General features: G+C 41.3%; 1 protein-coding gene across 1 annotated transcript in view; it reads right to left on the bottom strand.

Annotated features, from left to right (window-relative positions):
• LOC136512678 (glycine-rich protein A3-like) overlaps positions 1-20,791 on the bottom strand; it is an 80,313-nt gene extending 59,522 nt beyond the window's left edge. The window contains exon 1 of the mRNA XM_066506653.1: positions 20,778-20,791. The gene's annotated coding sequence lies outside the window, so the exon portion shown is untranslated. The remainder of the gene's footprint in view (positions 1-20,777) is intronic.
• Between the last annotated feature and the right edge of the window lie 593 nt (positions 20,792-21,384).

Raw genomic sequence — 21,384 nt, 5'->3', positions numbered from 1 at the left:
ATTCTACCTCCAAATGTACGTCTAGCCACCGTGAAGCTATGTGCATTCCTCAATGCAATTTCTCAGAAGGCAATCGATCCAATGGATCTAGCTAAACTACAGAATGATGTGGTTTAATGTCTTGTTAGCTTTGAGTTGGTGTTCCCTCCTTCCTTCTTTAATATCATGACACACCTCCTAGTTCACCTGGTCAAGGAGATTAGCATTCTTGGTCCTATGTTCCTACACAACATGTTCCCCTTTGAGAGATTCATGGGAGTCCTAAAGAAATATGTTCACAACCGTGCTCGGCCAGAAGGAAGCATCGCCAAGGGCTACGGAACAGAGGAGGTCATTGAGTTTTGTGTTGACTTTATTCCCAACCTTGACCCGATTGGTGTTCCTAAATCATGACATGAGGGAAGACTAAGTGGAAAGGGGACACTAGGGAAGAAACCATATATTGGTACGCAGGACAATTATTTTAATAAAGCACACTACACAGTTCTGCAAAACTCCTCCTTGGGGGATCCGTATATCGAGACACATAAAGAGTTACTCCGATCCGAGTTTCTAGGGAAGTCTGAAGCTTGGATTACGCGTCAGCACATGGAAACTTTCAGCGACTGGTTGCGAAAAGAATGTCAGGGTGATGAGAGTATTGATGAGCAACTGTATTTGCTGGCTAGGCAGCCATCATGGCATATCCTCACATACAAAGGGTACGAGATAAATAGGAATACATTTTACACAGTAGCCCAAGATAAAAGGAGCACCAACCAAAATAGTGGTGTCCGCATAGATGCCACCGACCCTAATGGAAATAAGCAAACATATTATGGTCGCATAGAGGAGATATGGGAACTAAACTATGCACCTACTTTTAAGGTACCATTGTTCAAGTGCCAATGGGTAAAGGTGACTGGAGGCGGGGTAGCAGTCGACAACCAGTATGGAATGACAACCATCGACCTCAACAATATTGGGTACAAAGACGAACCGTTCATCCTTGCCAAGGATGTGAATCAGGTGTTCTATGTCAAGGACATGTCTACAAAACCAAAGAGAGGGAAAAACAACAACGACCCAATCAATGAGCCAAAGCGCCACATAGTTCTTTCAGGGAAAAGAAACATCGTCGGAATTAAAGACAAGTCAGACATATCAGAAGATTATGAAAAGGATGACCAAATTCCACCCTTCACAGTGAACAAAGACCCAAGCATCCAGCTAAATGATGAGGACACTCCATGGTTACGGCGCAATCATAACCAAGGGATATACATTAAGAAGTTCACTACTGTGCCCACTTGATATATATAGTGATGTTTAATAGTGTGTATTAGAGGTATTATGTAATAATTGTGATTTCAGAGATGTTTATTAGGTGTTTCCTTTTTTTTCTATGTTCAGATTAAAATTGTGTTTGATGGTGGGATTTCCATGTCGCTTTTGGACAATGAGTGATAAAAAAATGAAAAGATTTACGTTAAAATGATGTGAAAACATATTTCCAATCGAAAACAAAAGTTTTAATGATTTAATTTAAACACTACATTTTTGCATTAACAAAATAGTAATTATTAATGACATTATGTTTCAATATTTATAAGAAAAAACAAAAAACTTTAGGTCACACAATTTTCCTATGTGCAATAAAGCAAAAGTAAATCCATATTCTTTTAAAACAATTTTATGACTTGTATTTAATTTACTGTGCAATTAACAAAACTTTAACATTTTATATAAAGAAATATATAAAAAAAACAAATGGAGCTTGAAACGGGCGGGAAGTGAAACTGCAGCCCAACTTTAGTCCCAGGTAGATCTCACCCGGGACTAAAGGTGGGCTGCATTTTTTGCGGCCCGCCAAAATACACCTTTAGTCCCGGCTCGTTATACCAGCCAGGACTAAAGGTCTTTTTGTCTCGGGCGTTTACATGAGCCGGGACTAAAGGTCCCTCCCCTATATAAGGCGGTCGTTTCATCTTCCTCCTCACTCTTCATCTTTGTCGCCCATCGCCACTACCGCCGCCGCCGCCCTCATCACCATCGCCCGTGGCCACCTCTTCGATGCCACGCGGCTCCCGCCGCCGCAGAACCCCGTGCGCCTCCTCTGTGACGGTCGGCTGGCCAACCCAACGCCGGCCGCCCCGCGCGCCACCAACGCGGCCGCAGAACCCCATGCGCCTCCTCCGCGATGGCCGGCCGGCCGCCCCGTGCGCCACCAACGCCACCGGTCCCAACGTACTGTGTATTGATATATATAAATTTGTTATATATATATATATTAGAGAGTTATAAATTTGTATTGTTATATATATAAATTTGTTATATATATATTAGAGAGTTATAAATTTGTATTTTTATATATATAAATTTGTTATACATCTATATTAGAGAGTTATAAATTTATATTGTTATATAGCTAAATTTGTTATACATATATATTAGAGTTATAAATTTATATTATTATATATATAAATTTGTTATACATACATATTAGTGAGTTATAAATTTGTATTGTTATATATATATATATATATATTTGTTATACATATTAGAGAGTTTTCAATTTATATTGTTATATATATAAATTTGTTATATATATCACTTGCCAATAAATATTTCTAGAAAATAAGAAATCAAAGTTATGCTTTAGAGATTTGAATTTCGAGTGTAGTTATTTAATTAATTTTAAGCACATGACTCGATCCATTTTATAGATATATGGTTTTTATTTTTTATAGATATATCTAGTGGTGTAAAAGCTAGATGGCTGCTCCGAGAGACAACATGGATGAAGAAATGATGGATATTATCAACATCGACACTCAATTTGTCGATGGTGACCAGCAGGATGTAGATGACGAGAGTCAATACCTGGCTCTTGAAAATAAGCAAGAAAATATTGTGCAAGAAAATACTAGCGAGGTATATATATTTATATATATATTTGAATGTCTATCATCTATTATGTGTACACATGATATTTATTTATTCTTTTTTTATATGTAGCCCTCTGGATCAACGACCACAACGGCGAAAAGCAAAAATATTTGAGGCCCGAAAAAGCCATTGGAGGGGCGCTACATAATATCGGAATTCAATATCGAGACAGGCGAACCACTTGGTCCACATGCAAGGAAATTCATGCAACACTGTGGGTACCTTGTAAGGGACAGACTTCCGATCAGACCCGTGAATGAAAGCAAAAGATCAATGAGCCTCATGTTAGTTTTGTCTCTCATCTTGATAAGAATTTAATTTGGGATGATATCCTTCAACATTTCACGTTGCAAGCGGATGATTATGAAGATATCAACGATGATGAATTGAAGGAGCTAGTTCGAAAGTGGGCTATGAAGAAGATGGCCACACAATTCCAGACTTGGAAGAAATCCCTATACACAAAATACATCAAGAACCTAACGCTCAATTTCAATACTAGGGGCCCGCTCGTGAAGTTAAGGCCCTTCTGGAATGATTTTATACAGTACAAGACATCGGAAGAGGGTGAGGAACGGGTGAGAAGGAACCAAGAGAATGCCTGACAGAAGGTATACCACCATGGCATGGGATCAGGTGGCTACGCGATTGCCATTTCCATGTGGGAAAAAATGAAAGCGGACATTCTTGCAAAGGGTATCACACCAGAATCACTCAATTGGCCCAAACGCGCGAAGAATTGGTTTTTCGCTCATGGGGGAAGACTAGACCTAGAGACCAGGAAGCTGGTTCATGGCCCAAAACTCGAAAGAGCAACACAAAGATTTTCTTATGCTCTACAAGCTAAAGCTATTGGTGCGTTCAAGCCCAATAGAGAGAATAATGAACTAACGTATGCCATTGGGACTACTGAACACAGTGGCCGAACAAGAGGTTTAGGATGGAACATTTCTTGGGATCATGGTTTCCCTAACGACAGAGATATCTACAGAAGCTGGCAGAGAAGGAAGGATGAAGAAGCAGCGCGGATCAGCAAGTTGGAGGAATATGTTCATGAGTCATGGGAGGCGTTGCTTCAAGCACAGGAGCACGAAAAAGACATGCAAGCTAGAATGCAGGAGGAAATCATAAAGCAAGTGCAAATAGCAATGAGTGCCCAAAGGTAGGCATTAGATCCAAGAATCAACATTAATATTAGCCCTCCTGATTAGTTGAAAAGCAGCAGCGCTTCCACAGAGTTGCCAAATCAAGATGACGCAATGCTACGTTTTCCCATGGATGACATCACTACACCGTTTACATCATGTGAGCTACATATTCCAAAAGGGAATGCCACAATCATGGTGGCTCTCAATGTTTTTTCTCCTCCAGATCCTACCAAGACACCAAGAATCCATGGGGCAATAATACCACCTGGATATGTTAGCGTCTCAGTGGATAGAGTTAACAAAGGTTTTAGTGATCTAGCTCTTGACATTCCAGGAGGTGATGGGGAGACGACTCTAGGAGAAGCAGAGAAGACATTCATACTATGGCGCAAGCGCTACATCATTATTCCCGGGGTCTCTAGTCCACCGCCGCTTCCTCAACTGCTAGACAATAGGTGCGGATAAAAGTGAACGAAACAATTTTTTCACTTATTTTCTATTAACATGCATGATTAATAATAACAATTTCTTATACCTAATTATTTTTTTATACTCACACAGCAAGGCCTCCGCCAACCTAAGTCCAATTATTCAATCTCTAGATCATCATAGTGCTCCGGGCAATGATTATGCAACGCCGCCACCGCCGCCACCTCCAAGGAGGTCTCCAACGCCTCCGAGGATGTCTCCAATGGCTGCCCCACCTCCCTTGATGACCAAGAAGCAGCCAGCTCCTAAGAGGTCTGCCCCACAAATGAAGCCATTGGCCCACCCACCGGTAAAGAAGAAAGCCTCCTCTAATCCAGTTATTCCCCAAAAACTATCTTATGAGAAAAGTGAAAAGGAATTAAATGCTGCAGTACAAAAAGATGTGAACAGTTTCTTCGAAAAAGTAAGAAAGCAACGAGAAGCGACGGAGAACTCGGAGAAACCGTACTTCTACCTACCTCCAGATCTTCTAAGAAAGAAGGTGGACCAGAAAAAGCGGGAATCTCAAAAGACCCTGCCAAAATTGGACTACGACCGCTCTCTCACCAAGTCATTTGAGGCGCGTAGAAAAAGACTAGAGCAGGGAAAGGTGTTGCACAACTCGGACAACAATCACAACAATCAGTCCCCCTCTTGTCATTCGTAATGAATATGGTTCAAACTTAGACATACTAGACGTCGTTTTTGAGGACCTGGTTCGGTTTTACGAGGATACTGGTTTGGACCTTGCCCAAGTTCTCGTTGAAGGACCATCTGCTCTGAAAGTGGATCCTTAGAAGAAATTTGAACATGGAAAGAGTCTATACAACCCTGAGGCCTTAGGTGAACTGGGTACGCAAATATATCTGCTAAACAAGTGGTACATGGAGGCGTGTGAATGGGGAGAGACGACCTTTGTTTTTGTCAGAGTTAGAAACCAACATTACTTCCGTGGCGATGACGTTATATATGTCGAGTTTTTAGAATTACACCAACTATGCCACCTGGACTCTCTCGACAAAAGTCTCATTAGCTGCTATTGTCTGTAAGTGTGATTATTTTCTACTATTAAAGTGTATATATATAAAGCTACATGTATATATATAAATTATATATCCTCACACTATATTTTTATATATGCAGATATGAGATGACAGAACTTAGAAAGAGAAAGGATAATGATGTTGGTTTTATTGATCCAAATGTCGTATTCAAACACCCTAATCCCCCGCCTGAATGGAAAGCTGAACTCGAGAAAAATCTCATGAGGTTCTTAGTGAACACACAAAACAAGGACATACTCTTCCCCTACAACTTCAAGTAAGTGTTAAATAATTAATGTCGATTATATGGACATTTGTTCAATTATTTGCTTACTAGCTAAGCTATCTCCCGTATATATATATATATATATATATATTGACTCTAGTTAATGTCGATCATATTTGTGTATAAAAACATATGCAGCAATCACTGGATATTGATGGTCATCGATATGGTCAATAGTCGGTTGAGCATCTTAGACTCGTTAAGAAAAGAGCAAACAGAGTACCAAGACATGATAGATATTATCCTAGGGTAATTTAGTCTCTCTAGCAACTATATATACCCTGATCTCTTAACTGCAACAATTATTAAAGGTCAAATTAATTTTTTATTTTATTAGGCGCAGTGTTTGGAAAAGTTTCATTGAGGAACACCACATGAAACATTGCAAAGCGCCACTGGATGTAATCGCACACAAAGTAAGTACTAGCTACATTTATATATATAATTCAATTAACACCATGCATGCTTTCAATTCACCAAATCTTTTTTATCATAAAAGTGGGTTCTGAGGCAAGAACATGGGACCAACTACCAACTACTGCAGATACTATGTTTGCGAGTTCATCATGGCATACTAAAAAAGAACTCCTGAAGAGATCCTCAAAGTATATAAATATATTCATATATTCACAATTTCTTTTATTGCTCATATATATAAGTAATCACGTGACCAACACATATATATATATATATATTAATACTTTTCCTTTAACTTTTATTGAAGACTCTATGGTTGAAGGAAAAAGTCAAACGACGTGACCAACTGAAAGCAATTCAAGAGACCATAGCAGGATTTCTTAATGACCAGGTCTTAAACCCCGCCGGCGAGTTCTACAATAACATGAACGAAACATGGAAGCCAAACCAGATGGAGTGAATTTGTTATCCCAAGGATATGATAGAATATACAATGCAAGCTTTATTTGTAATATATATATACATATTATATGTATATAAAACAACGTACAATATATGTATATGTACGTAATATATACGTTAGTTTCATACTTTAGTTTGTACAAAATGTTCGAACATTATAAGCGTGTAGAATACGTATATTATTAGCAGCGTAGAATGCGTATTTGAAAACCTATTCGGAAACCAAAATGAATCATCAATTGAAAATAGAAACAAAAAAAAAGAAAAAAAAACCTTTAGTCCCGGTTGGTAATACCAACCGGGACTAAAGGGCCAGCCCACGTGGCCAGGCCGGGAGGCCTCTTTGGCCCCGGTTGGTATTACCAACCGGGACAAAAGGTCCAGTCCCGGGCGAGAATCCGGGACTAAAGGAGGGGCTCTTTAGTCCCGGATTCATGCTCCCGGTTGGAAAACCGGGACTGAAAGGGTTTTCCAACCGGGAGTACACCTTGTTTCTGTACTAGTACAGATTAAAATATAAATGATTGTTAACGCGCTACAAGAGCATATGAATATCAGGTCATAGGTAGCACAGACCTTTTAGATATCACACACTTTCTTTGTTTACTATTCATTTAAACATAGTGCGAAGGTACATCTATGCAATGTTTGGTGGTTTGATGAAGGCAATGGCCTCCTTTAGGTCCGGACATCTCAAAGCAAGGATCCCTTCTATTCAATATTTAGGATGAGTTTGTCCACCTTGGCACAAACCTTGAGAACACGATCAATCATTCCTATCAAATGAGGACATTGCAAAGAGTGTTACACACATGATATTACAGGAAAGGCTATAAGAACCTTCTTCACTTATGGCTCATCCTCCAGATGGACTAGCACGATATTCACCTGTTTTCCAAGTTTATTGCATGTTCGGCACAGAAGCTCATTTTAGGTTAGAGCATCGCCATGAAAATCAGGAGAGCCTTTCCAGAAAATATCTAGCGAGGTCCCTCCAGCAATGTTGGTTAACCTTACAACCCTTAAGTAGTCTTCTAAACCTTCCAATATGTGGCTTATTTGCGGGACAACTACTGTATAAGCTAATACAATCAATGGGGACACACTCTGATTATTTTTTCTAGGATTGGCTCCCTTCAAATTTAACTTATGTACTCATACCAGTACAAAAACAACGATATTTTTGTTACCAATTTATGTATCTGCCTTATAGGTGATAGCGGAATATTTATTTTACAGGGGCTACAAAAACCTATATAGCTGAAATGATGAAACCAAACGACATATAAGCTTGCAATGCTCCGTAGCCAAAATATAATTGCCAAGTTAACCTATTATTCTCGCTTCATGACCTTCTGAACATAAAAATAGCTAACTAAGCAGTGTTTTTTCCTGTCAGCCAAACTGTAACACCCTGAAATTTGAATTTTTGGAAATAGAGCTAAAATGATTTAATTTAGAATTTAGGTGCTCATGAAAACATAGGAAAATGCAAATTTTCATTAATTTAAAATTTATCATAAGGTAGCAACATGGATGTGCATTCATGTTGTTGCCTTTGATTCTTGGAGATGAGTGTTTTGACTAAAACTCAAAAGGATTTAAAATGCTTTAGAAAATGGCTTTGAAGTAAAAGAAAAGAAAATTAGAAAATAAAAGATTTTAAAAAGTTGTAAAATTTACTTTTGAAAGCCTACCGAAATTTCCCATTTTATTTGAGTTAAAAAGTGTATTTCAAATCATATTCGAATTTGATTTGGTTTGCATTTGGATTTGAATTTGGAAACAAAATGAAAAAAGATTTGAAAAATGGAAAATTCTCTCTTCTCCCAATCTGGCCCGAGGCCCAACTCTTCCTTTTTCCTAGTCGGCCTGCTTCACCCCAACTTCTTTTTCTCCCACGCGAGCCCAGCTCGACCGCTCTCTCTTCCTCGACCTGCTTCTATTTCCTCCGCGTGTAGGCCAGCTTCTCCTCCCCGTGTTCGGCCCAACGAAAGCCTACGTAGCCGTGCACCGGTCTAGCATCGCCCGCCGCTCCCTTCTCTTCTCTCTGTCTGACAAGCCAGTCCCGCTTCTACACTCACCGATAGGTGGGCCATCCCCGTCAGCTCCATCCCCGTCCTCCCGCTCGTACCCAACGCGGACCCTTCCGTGGCCACCGTATTCATCCCGCCTCCACGTCGGGCCGAGAGCCCCATGCTACCACGTCTCTGCGCCTTGCCTTGCACGTCAAGTAGCCGGCCTCATAAATATCAGAGCCGCTGCTACCGAGTCACCTCGCCTCAAGCTGTGCCGCCGCTGTCGTACCCTAGCACTGTCGTTGCCATCGTCCTATGGAGACGCACGCCACCACGGACCCGCTCTTGTCCGCGTGATGCAGTTAGGTGGGCTCGTCGTTCTCTTCTCCACCTCCCCAAGTCTTTCGTTGAAGCAACCGACTCCAGAGTCACTGTTCTGGCAAGAAGCCGAGACCCTAGCCATGGTGTCGCCGTCTTCTCTCTCAATTGCAGCCGGCATGTGCCCTCTCTCTGCCTTGCTTCTGTTCTCAGCCGTTCAAATTAGATCCGACAGTCGAGATTGCATGATACCCTTTCGGCATGGCACATTTGCTAAAGAGCCCCTCCAGTTTTCTATTTTCAAACCCGTGGTCCAAAGTGTATTTTCAGGATGCGCTTTCTTCGTTTGAAAGCGTAGTTTCTTCGGTTTAGATCCAAAATACGTTTTCACCTATTTACAGTTTTACCACTAATCTTGTTTTAGCCATAAAATCTCTGTTTTAACTCTGATTTGACCCGTTCAAATTGCGTTAGGTTATTTACGTTGTCTATGTGTTCATACTACTGTTAGATATGTTTTTAACTTTTAAAATTCAAGGTTAGATCTAATCTATTATTTTACTAAAGTAAATCTTGTTTAATTCATATCTTCTACGCTTTAGCTCTGAATCGATCTATTCAACTTGCGCTAGATTCATTACGATGAGATTTACGCGTTAGTAACAATATCTATCATGTCACTATTTCTAGAATTTCATGGTTTAAACTCTAATTTGAATAAATATTATGCAACTGGATTTTATAAATAAAATATGATTTGTTTTACTTTAGTTTTATAATTCAAATCTAAATTTGACTTAATTCAATTTATATTATTTATAAAATATCTTATATATAAATTTATATAGTTAAAATAAATGAAGCCTATAGTTTTCTTTTCTGCGTATAAAGCAAATCTATCGGTAGATGTATCTTTTTAACCGTAGCTCCGATTAGAGTGATTTTCACGACTGTGTGTTCGTAGTGATGCGTAGAATCATGTTTCAAACTCTTTTATTTATTTTTCTATGATTGATGTATTGTTCTAATTTAGATCCATTGTTTGCTTTGTGTATGATTGCATGGATGCTTGTGTGGTGCTTTATGATCATGTCTAGTTGGTGAGCTTTACGTGTTGATCAAGAAGCAGATCTTTGAAGTTTTAGACTTGAAGAAGTATCTAAGTTTAAGGCAAGTATAGCATGGGACCATCCTTGTTACCTATTCACTTTTAATCACTTAATTCATATTGCATGTGTCTACCTTGTTGCCAATAAGGATATCCTAGATATTTGATATCTTGTACCTTGATACCTATGGGGTATTGCATTGGGTGGCATGATGCTAGTGCTCAACTACAACCATGATCTTGTAACTTGACTAATGGTATATGTAATAAACTTTAAAAGATGCTTTTTAGCAACATGGAATAAGGGGGCTAGAGCATTGGGCTATTTTATGGTGCTATAGATTTCTCTCCCTAATGACTTATCTGTAAGTGATCATCCGGGATTTATAGTACAGCTGTGAGGTCTATATGGCTCTGGATTTTGCTCAGTATGAGGACCTTTTCTAGCTTGTTAGTGGTTACCTTTACGGCGCAAGAGGGGCTCCGATTTGTATGATCTCGGCCTACCAAGAGGGTGCACTTTGGTTTCTTTGTATTTTGTTAGTCACTCCTTGGAGGGGGTTCATGCTTATTGATGGGGAAACCTTAGCGGCCCTAACTTATTAGATGAACCTTTGAAAGGCTTCATAGTGAACCTTACCGACCTTCCTTGGTAGTGGGTCAAGAGGCTAATCACCTCGGGTGAAAGGGTAAATCATGACTTACAGTGAAAGTGTACAACCTCTGTAGGCTGTAAAACTGGTATATCAACCGTGCTCATGGAAATGAGCGGCCTTGGAACATTTACGGAATAGATGATCATCAATGGTTAATAGATGATGAACACTAATGATACTGATGATAAAGATGCTCATTAATGATTACTGTTTATGCTATTCATTATTCATGTTTACCTGATCATGTGTTTATATGGGCTTGTGACAAACTTGTTGCTACTCCTTTGCTAAAATTGTGACCATTAAAAGCTAATCGCAGTTAAACCAGTGTTAGCCTTTTGAGCCTCATGAACCCCATGTTATATTTATTGAGTACGACATGTACTTACACTTGCTTTACTTTTTAAATATTTGTAAAAATCTTGGATGGGTACCAGATTGCTAGAGTTTGGAGGAATTAGGCTTGTGATCAACTAGTCAGTTGTCCTTGTAGAATTGGAGTCTTCACCCGAAGATCGGAGTTGTCTTTCTGCTGTTTGCTATCTAAGGTTATATGCTTTGTACTAAATACGTTATATATTGAGCATTGTCTATTGATATTACCCTTATTTGTAGCTATATGTGAGATTTGACTTCCTGGGCTCACATATGGTGTGTATCTGGTTTTGTCCTTAAAACCAGGTGCTACAAAGTGAAATCAGAGCAATGCTGACTATAGGACGCAAGCCTAGTAGAAACTAGTCGTTCTAAGGTTTAGAAGTTGCTACAAAAACCCTTGTTCTATAAACCTTGATATTTTCTTCTCTACTATATCTCTACCCTTGCTATTCATCTCTACCTTGGTATTTATTTTAAAGTCTTTGTTCTCATCTTCACTCCTTGGTTTGATATGCTTTTAGAACTGCTCCTCATCACCTTCTTACGTAATCTGAAGATGAGTCTTAGGATTGTTACCCCTAGTACAACAAGGACGATAGTATTGCAAGTCGAGACAATGATTGAGTTGTGCACCTTTATTGCTTGTTGAATTGTCATAATGATTGCTTTGAATCTTTGTAATGATTGCAATGACCTTGTTGTGTGTTTCCACAATTTCATTTAGCTTATAGGCCTAAGGTATAAGGATTAGTGAAATAAATAGTTGGGTTATAGTTTTCTTCTATTCTCCCTATCCTGTCTTTTCGGAGCAGCCTGCACTCTTTGGCTTATATATCTGATTTTGAACGATCATAAATCATGAGAAAATTCTAGACAATAGTAGACTTCAATATCTTTCTCTAAGCGCAAGAATCAGCCTGATAGCTATTTGGATTATGGAGTGAAGAAAATCACAAGGCGATGCATCTGTACTGTTTAGAACCTAGAACCGTTTCTGTTGTGCACTATTTTTTACTACCTAAACTACAGAATTTGGAAAAGTGTTCTATAAGGAAGTTGTGGAGAATTTTATAAGCTTTCTAACAATATAATCTACAACTTCATTGGATTAACAGCATGAGAGTTACAGCTGTTTTACTACGCTATAGTTTTCCTGCTTGTGAGGAATTTCAGATTTCTTATTCTTGCCCATACACAAGAGTATCATTGGGATGTCAGAACGTCTTGTTACTAGTTAGATCATCTGGAAGAAGGTGCAAGCTACCCTTTTTGTGTCCCCTAGGTGATCTTTTCTTAAGGGGGTAGCTAAGTTGAAGAATTTATAAGATGAAGTTTCTTACATTCTAGAGCTTCATTTGGAAGTATTAGTTATCTCTAGGGTTTGGTGTTCTCTGGTCTCAATTGCCATCAATCCTATCTTGTCATCTCTTGAAGCTACAATTAAGGATGTTATGAACGACTAAGTTCTAATTCATACATGTTGATAACAGATGGTTGCTACTAGGAGAAGTGCTTCATAATGTGCTAGAAGGAATCCTACCAATCCTAGTCCATCGCCATCCAATTCCCTATCTATAGAGCAAGCTTTGATGACGTAGACACAATTATTACAGACTATTGCCCAAAGTATGTTGAACAACCTGCATCAAGCACCACCTATTGACAAGTGTAGTGAATTTATGAAGGGACGCCCACCGACATTCTCCCATACAAGCAAACCACTAGAAGCTGATGATTGGCTTAGAGCTATGGAGCGACAATTAGACATAGCTTAGTGTGATGACCATGAAAAGGTGCTTTATTCTTCTGGTCAACTGTAAGGAGCTGCCCAAGATTGGTGGGAGTCATTTGAGTATGGGCGACCCAACAATGCTCCTGCTATCACCTGGTAGGAATTCAAAGAGAATTTTAGGTCCTACCATGTCCCATTAGGTGAGGTAGAACTTAAGCAAGAAGAGTTCCTCAACTTGAAGCAAGGATCTATGTCAGTGTGTGAGTATCATAACCGGTTCACTCAATTATCACGCTATGCTCCAAAAGAGGTGGATAGTGATGCTAAAAAGCAAAAACGCTTTTTGAAAGGACAGAATGATGGTTTGCAACTACAGCTGATGACCGTGGTGTATGCCGACTATCAAACATTAGTGGATAGAGCAATTGTAATTGAGAACAAGCGTCAAGAGATGGAAGAGAAGAAGAGAAAGCATGACCTTCCACGCCAGTTAAGAAATACTCGTCTCTGTTTTGCTACACCACCAGAATGTTAGTCACCCCCTATGAATCTGCTTGTAAGTAATGATCAAGATCAGTATCATCAACCTAACGATGAAGTGTAGCATTTTAGTTCTCAAGAGCTATGTCTGTCATCAACCACTATCACCTTGATAACAACAAATACTTCTACTAGTAAGGAAGGTTATGATTGTGGTGAGATTGGACACTATAAGAACGATTATTTTGAGAAGTTTGCTGAGAGTAATAGAAGCCAGAATCAACAGCTGCAGGAGTCAGAACAGAACGCCCATAAGGAGCAGGTGCAATGCAATAAGTTAAAGCGAAACTACATTCAAGGCTGGTTGAACAATGTGGATCTGATTACCACTCATGGAGCTAAGGAGGTCGTTTATGGTTTGATTGCAGTAAGCTCAGACACTGCTATGGTGTTATTTGACCCCAGTGCGTCACATTCATTCATCTCTAGGGAATATGTGGAAGAACATAAGATAACTATGCTTCTAATGAGGAAACCTCTAATAGTTAACTCTCTAGGAGAAGAAAAGAAGGCAAACCATTTTTGCCCAAAAGTTAGTCTTCACATAAAAGGGAAGAACTTTGAGGCAAACCTTATAGTCTTGGAGTGAAGGGACATTAATGTTATCCTTGGAAATAGATGGTTATCTGCTTGTAAAGGAGTGATTAAGTATGCCCAGCGTTCAGTGCTTCTAACCACACCGTTAGGAGAAAGAATTGAGTATGAGGGTATTCAACCTGCACCTGAGGAATACGAGAATAACCTATTAGAAAGTGCATCCTGTGAGGATAGTAATGTGGACTGTGAGTTTTCAGATGTTAGTGTAAAGGAGCAAACACCCTTAGAGGATCTCAATACGAGAGACGATCATGCTTATTTAGATTAGCCAACCAGGATCTTAGAATGGCTCTTAATGAAAGATATAACTTAGAAAAATGTGGTTCGAATAAAGGCAAAGTATCCATATCTCTTTTATCACTATCTTCCAAATCTCAGGGACGAGATTCATCTTAAGGGGGTAGAATTGTAACACCCTAAAATTTGAATATTTGGAAATAGAGCTAAAATGATTTAATTTGGAATTTATGTGCTCATGAAAACAAAGGAAAATAAAATTTTTCATTAATTTAAAATTTATCATAAGGTAGCAACATGGATGTGCATTCATGTTGTTGCATTTGATTCTTGGAGATGAGTGGTTTTGACTAAAACTTAAAAGGATTTAAAATGTTTATAAAATGGCTTTGAAATAAAAGAAAAGAAAATTAGAAAATAAAATAATTTAAAAAGTTGTAAAATTTATTTTTGAAAGCCTACCAAAATTTCCCATTTTATTTGAGTTAAAAAGTGTATTTCAAATCATATTCAAATTTGATTTGGTTTGTATTTGGATTTGAATTTGGAAACAAAATGGAAAAAGATTTGGAAAATGAAAAATTCCCTCTTCTCTCAATCTAGCCTGAGGCCCAACTCTTCCTTTTTCCCAGTCGGCCTGCTTCTCCCCATCGTTCTTCTTTTTCTCCCGCGTGAGCCTAGCTCGACCGCTCTCACTTCCTCGGCCTACTTCTGTTTCCTCTGCGTGTAGGCCCAACTTCTCTCCGTGTTCGGCCCAGCAGAAGCCTGCGCAGCCACGCACCGGACCAATGTCGCCCGCCGCTCCCTTCACTTCTCTCTGTCTGATAAGCCGGTCCCGCTCCTACACTCGCCGATAGGTGGGCCATCCCTATCAGCTCCATCCCTGTCCTCCCGCTTATACCCAACGCGGACTATTTCGTCGCCGCCGTGTCTGTCCCGCCTTCGCGTCAGGCCGAGAGCCCCACGCTACCACGTCTTTGCGCCTTGCCTTGCACCTCAAGTAGCTGGCCTCATAAATATCAAAGCCACTACTACCGAGTCGCCTTGCCTCAAGCCTTACCGCCGCTGTCGTACCCTAGCACTATCGTTGCCATCGTCCTATGGAGCCGCAAGCCGCCATGGACCCGCTCTTGTCCGCGAGAAGCGGCTAGGTGAGCTCGCCGTTCTCTTCTCCACCTCCCCAAGTCTTTCGTTGAAACAACCGACTCCAGAGTCACTGTTCTAGCAAGAAGCCGATACCTCGGCCATGGCGTCGTCGTCTTCTCTCTCAATTGCGGCCGGCGTGTGCCCTCTCTCCCTTGCTTCTGTTCTCAGCCATTCAAATTAGATCCGACGATCGAGATTGCATGATACCCTTTCGGCTTGGAACATTTGCTAAAGAGCCCCTCCAGTTTTCTATTTTCAAACCCATGGTCCAAAGTGTATTTTCAGGATGCGCTTTCTTCTTTTGAAAGCGTAGTTTCTTCGGTTTAGATCCAAAATACGTTTTCACATATTTACAGTTTTGCCACTAATCTTGTTTTAGCCATAAAATCTCTGTTTTAACTCTGATTTGACCCGTTCAAATTGCGTTAGGTTCATATTTATGTTGTCTACATGTTCATACTACTGTTAGATATGTTTTTAACTTTTACAATTTGAGGTTAGATTTAATCTATTATTTTACTAAAGGAAATCTTGTTTAATTCATATCTTCTACGTTTTAGCTCCAAATCGATCTGTTCAAGTTGTGCTAGATTCATTACGACGAGATTTACCCATTAGTAACAATGTCTATCATGTCACTATTTCTGGCATTTCATGGTTTAAACTCTAATTTGAATAAATATTATGCAACTAGATTTTTTAAATAAAATATGATTTGTTTTACTTTAGTTTTATAATTCAAATCTAAATTTGACTTAATTAAATTTATATTAATTATAAAATATCTTATATATGAATTTATATAGTTAAAATAAATGAAGCCTATAGTTTTCTTTTCTATGTATAAAGCAAATCTATCGGTAGATGTATCTTTTTAACCGTAGCTCCGATTAGAGTGATTTTCGTGACTGTGTGTTCATAGTGATGTGTAGAATCATGTTTCAAACTCTTTTATTTATTTTTCTATGATTGATGTATTGTTCTAATTTAGATCCATTGTTTGCTTTGTGTATGATTGCATGGATGTTTGTGTGGTGCTTTATGATCATGTCTAGTTGGTGAGCTTTACGTGTTGATCAAGAAGCAGATCTTTGAAGTTTTAGACTTGAAGAAGGATCTAAGTTTAAGGCAAGTATAGCATGGGACCATCCTTGTTACCTATTCACCTTTAATCACTTATTCATATTGCATGTGTCTACCATGTTGCCAATAAGGATATCCTAGATATTTTATATCTTGTACCTTGATACCTATGGGGTATTGCATTGGGTAGCATGATGCTAGTGCTCAACTACAACCATGATCATGTAACTTGGCTAATGGTATATGTAATAAACTTTAAAAGATGCTTTTTAGCAACATAGAACAAGGGGGCTAGAGCATTGGGCTGTTTTATGGTGCTCTAGATTCCTCTCCCTAAGGACTTATCTGTAAGTGATCATTCGGGACTTACAGTACAGCTGTGCGGGCTATATGGCTCTAGCTTTAGCTTAGTATGATGACCTTTTCTAGCTTGTTAGTGGCTACCTTTACGGCACAAGTGGGGCTCCAATTTGTATGATCTCGACCAGCCAAGATGGTGCACTTTGGTTTCTTTGTATTTTGTTAGTCACTCCTTGGAGGGCGGTTCATGCTTATTGATGGGGAAACTTTAGCGGCCCTAACTTATTAGACGAACCTTTGAAAGGCTTCATAGTGAACCCTACCGACCTTCCTTGGTAGTGGGTCAAGAGGTTGATCACCTCGGGTGAAAGGATAAACCATGACTTACAGTGAAAGTGTACAACCTCTGCAGAGCGTAAAACTGGTATATCAACCGTGCTCATGGTCATGAGCGGCCTTGGAACATTTACAGAATAGATGACCATTAATGGTTAATAGATGATGAACACTGATGATACTGATGATAAAGATGTTGATTAATGATTACTGTTTATGCTATTCATTATTTATGTTTACCTGATCATGTGTTTATATGGGCTTGTGAGAAACTTGTTGCTACTCCTTTGCTAAAATTGTGACCATTAAAAGCTAATCGCAGTTAAACCCCATTGTAGGCTACATCAAGCTACTTGGTCGTCCAGATCAATACAATACACTAAAGACACAAGACGTAGGGTATTATGTCGATCAGACAGCCCAAACCTGTCTAAATCGCTGTCTCTGCGCCTTATGTCACCATCCGGTTCCTAATTACGCGCACCCCCACCGACAAATCTACCATCGCGGGATACCCCTTGGTGGACTGGCGAGCATATTCTATCGATAGTTGGTGTGCCAGGTAGGGGTGTGCGCTTGATCCATGGTGAGCCAGATGGACCTCAAATCAATAACGCGTTCTCGTCATCAATCTCATGGAGATCCATGCTGGTCCACGACGACGATTCATCGCTGGCTACGTCAGCACCCGCGACAGTAGATCCAATCTCGAAACCACCTCCGAGGTCATCTTCACCAACAACTCACTGCCCACCAGGTGCTCGCCACCAACGTCGACCCAATAACGCCATACGTCGCCGACCAGACGCTCCGTCCAAAGCTAAGTCATGCTTTAATATTTTTCTAAATATTCACCAATCTCCGTATATCGCCATAATGTTTCTCTAAACTATTTTGTCCATGTTTGCTCTCCAAACGATTTTCTGAACACCCGAACAGTCCTGTTGATGCTCGGACATCTCCAGAGACGGCCCTATCTCCGGCTCCTCCCTACACGTGCACGAGCATTTGCCCTCTGTGTTATGGGTGGTCGGCAGCGGCTCCTTGGTCACGCCTGTTCCTCCTACACGTGCACGGGCTCCGCGCTCGACGTTATGGACTATGGGCTAGCTAGGGCTGGAGACTCAGCTACACACTAACTTTTCGGGCAGTTTATATTAAACATAAATATATTTACACGCCAACTGATCGCCGAACTACATACGCCGTTTCATCACCATTGCTGATTTTTCTCCAGAGTTCATTTATTTTTACATCATGTACTACACGTTCTACATGTTTGTATTGTAGGATCATTGTCCACCTGGTGCTCGGACTTCTCCACCGATCAACTAGTCGGACCGCTTGGTTCATGGACTCTGTCGTCGACCAGTTGATCGAACTGATCACTAGCTACGCTAGTTACTCCTCGGCGCATGGATACTTCATGCTCGAGGACTAAGTGGGCACACTTCACCGCACGGACGTCGTCAGCTACGTCGGTACTCGGACCTCGCCGCCTACGCCGGGGACTCCTTGGTGCTTGGACCTTGCCGCCTACGCCGAGGACTCCTCGGTGCTCGGACATCGACACCTACGCTAGGGACTCCTCGGTGCTCAGTCATTGCCAGCGATGCCAGGGACTCCTTGCTCCTCGGTGCTCGGTCATCGCCAATGATGCCGAGGACTCCTCGCTCCTCGGTGCTCGGTCATCGCCAGCGACGCCGGGGACTCCTCGCTCCTCGGTGCTCGGACATCACCAGTGACGCCGGGGACTCCTCGCTCCTCGGTGCTCGGACATCGCTGCCTACGCCAGGGACTCCTCTCTCCTCGGTGCTCGGACATCGCCAGCGACGCTGGGGACTCCTCGCTCCTCAGTGCTCGGTCATCGCTAGCGACGCCGGGGACTCCTCGCTCCTCGGTGCTCGGTCATCGCCAGCGACGCCAGGGACTCCTCGCTCCTCGGTGCTCGAACATCGCCAGTGACGCCAGGGACTCCTCACTCCTCGGTGCTCAGTCATCACCGCCTACGCCGGGGACTCCTCACTCCTCAATGCTCGGTCATCGCTAGGAACGCCGAGGACTCCCTTGCTGCTCAGATCTTGCTATGTCTCGTTGATGTGCTATCAAGCTGCTCCATGCTGTTCAGATCAAGATGCTGATCTTGGGCAGCACGTCTAGGGTCTTGATACGCGCATGTTAGACGACGTTGGCAAGCTTTCAGACTTCTTCAACCCTACTACAAGATTCATTCTTCATCTTCCAGCAGGCTCAGGGACTAAGTGGGCACACTTCACCTTGCGATGAATGTGCTTGTTCTCATCTCAAGGCTACGCCCGGGGACTAGCTACCTGCTCAGCTAGTCTTCTACTTTATGACCCTGGCACCATGTGACTGCGTCACCTACTATCAGGCTCGGGGACTAGCTGTGGGGGTATGGCCCCCAAGACATGGGTCACACCATCGGAGGTGGCCCAGCCCACAAGATCAAGGCGTGTACGGCGCTGCTCGGCGTGCACCGTAAGACATTGTATAGTACCAGATAGGATACTTTACTTGTAACCCTGTCTCTCTAGACTATATAAGGAGAGGCAGGGGTCCCCTAGCGGATAGGCTACATCAAGCTACTTGGGCGTCTAGATCAATACAATACACCAAAGACACAGGACGTAGGGTATTACGTCGATCAGACGACCCGAACCTGTCTAAATCGTTGTCTCTGCGCCTTGTGTCACCATCTGGTTCCTGATTACGCGCACCCCCACCGATAAATCTACCATTGTGGGATACCCCTCAATGGACTGCCGAGCATATTCTGTCGACACTCATGTTATATTTGTTGCGTACGACATGTACTTATGCTTGCTTTACTTTTAAAATCTTTGGAAAAATCCCGGATGGGTACCATATTGCTAGAGTTTGAAGAAATTAGGCTTGTGATCAACCAGTCAGTTGTCCCTGTGGAATTGGAGTCTTCACCCAAAGATCAGAGTTGTCTTTCTGCTGTTTGCTATCTAAGGTTATATTCTTTATACTAAATACGTTATATATTGAGCATTGTCTATTGATATTACCCTTATTTGTAGCTATATGTGAGATTTGACTTCCTGTGCTCACATATGGTGTGTATCTGGTTTTGTCCTTAAAACCGGATGCTACACAAACATATTAGAAGGAAGCAATTGGAGCTTACATCATTGCAGCATATACATTCTATAAGATGATTTTATCTAACTCTTCATAAATTAACTTGCTCAGAACATCAATTTTATTTTATGTGGGGTTATAACCCTTCGCTTGGACCCTCACCAACCAGGATGAAGGTTCCTTCACCGGGGTGAGAGGAAAGCTCAGAAACTAGGCCCGCACATGAAAGAGAGTAAGTGCCAAAAGATTAGGGTTAAGGGAAAATCAGCACAACCCTCTTTGCCCTTGCCCCTTGGGTTTTATTTATAAGGGATGTGGGAGGAGGCAATCTTCCTCCCTACCCCATTTGGTTCACAAATTTACATAAAGGTCTCGAACTAATTAGGTGCTGAGCCTTTTTATGTGGACAGGGGTTAGGCATAGCCGCCCCTACCCCAATGGTAGCCTAGAAGTAGCCGATCTCGATGATGTTCTTGTGGGCGACGGGTGTTGGTTTGGCTGCTCCCCTTCCCCGACTGGTGGCTATATACCTGAGGAGATGAAGGCAACGTGGCGAGAAGGTAGGAGGGGGAGGATTCAAGTGGGGTCAAACTCATAGTGACCTGGGTAGGCTAACAGACCGCAATATTTGTGTGGTATCCACATGTGTTGACATGTGTCAAGGGCCCCATGCGTCGGTCATAATGTGGCCGGACTAGATCGGCTAGACCCATTGGGTTCTCCTCTTTGTGTGGACTTGCTGGGCAGGTCCCGGATGAGCCGAGTTAGGCCTCATTCTAATCAACACGATGTTTTGTTGTTCAAAATTACATAGACCACACATTTATCATTGTGCTAAACGAATTCATGCATGCCTTTTTTGCAATAAAAAGAGAAAGTACACTTTGTTATCCAGGTACTGAATGGGCACGCCTAGCTATCGACCAGGTGGTAGGGGCGCATCCCGCCGACCCCCCTCCCCTCCCAAAAAATAATTTCCTCCCTCACTTGCTTTACTAAATTGGGCCGAGTTCAATTGTTTTCTTGGGCCAAACAGCAGACTAGGCAATAGCCATGT

Source organism: Miscanthus floridulus, chromosome 16 (genome assembly GCF_019320115.1).
Source record: "Miscanthus floridulus cultivar M001 chromosome 16, ASM1932011v1, whole genome shotgun sequence".
NCBI lineage: Eukaryota > Viridiplantae > Streptophyta > Magnoliopsida > Poales > Poaceae > Miscanthus > Miscanthus floridulus.
This window is presented reverse-complemented; position numbering and strand designations above follow the sequence as displayed.